Source organism: Penaeus monodon, chromosome 20, assembly GCF_015228065.2.
Source record: "Penaeus monodon isolate SGIC_2016 chromosome 20, NSTDA_Pmon_1, whole genome shotgun sequence".
Taxonomy (NCBI): domain Eukaryota; kingdom Metazoa; phylum Arthropoda; class Malacostraca; order Decapoda; family Penaeidae; genus Penaeus; species Penaeus monodon.
The window spans coordinates 35,976,525-35,976,982 of record NC_051405.1 but is presented as its reverse complement, the minus strand read 5'-3'; positions in this window follow the sequence as shown (position 1 = coordinate 35,976,982).

The window sequence follows — 458 nt, the reverse complement described above, 5'->3', positions numbered from 1 at the left end:
CCTTCTGTCATTTCCCATTACTGATTTCATTTTCTTTCTCCACACTTCATCCATAAAATACCGGCAACACCCTCGCTTGTCGACAAAGTGCAGACACCCTCGGGACTACATCTGATCAGGAGAGCTCCAACATGGCGAAAATAATTATTGGCTGAACGCTGTGGCTTCCGTTCTGCTCTTATTATCTGAAGCTGTGGACAGAAAAGGAGAAAGAGAAACGACAGAACAATAGTACATATTCAGTGTGAAGCAACACATTAAGGCTAGGTTTATGTTCGACGAGACTCGTCCCAGTAGATAGAAAGGTACTAAGGCAGCAGTTATGTATTAAAGTCGCCCAGGTATTTATTGTGCAACCTGTCTTACGTCAACAGTTACATTAAGAAAAACTGAACTACAATATTAACCTCTGTAACAGTTTTCATAGAATGCACACGGGTTCGTTGAAGGAAATGGTG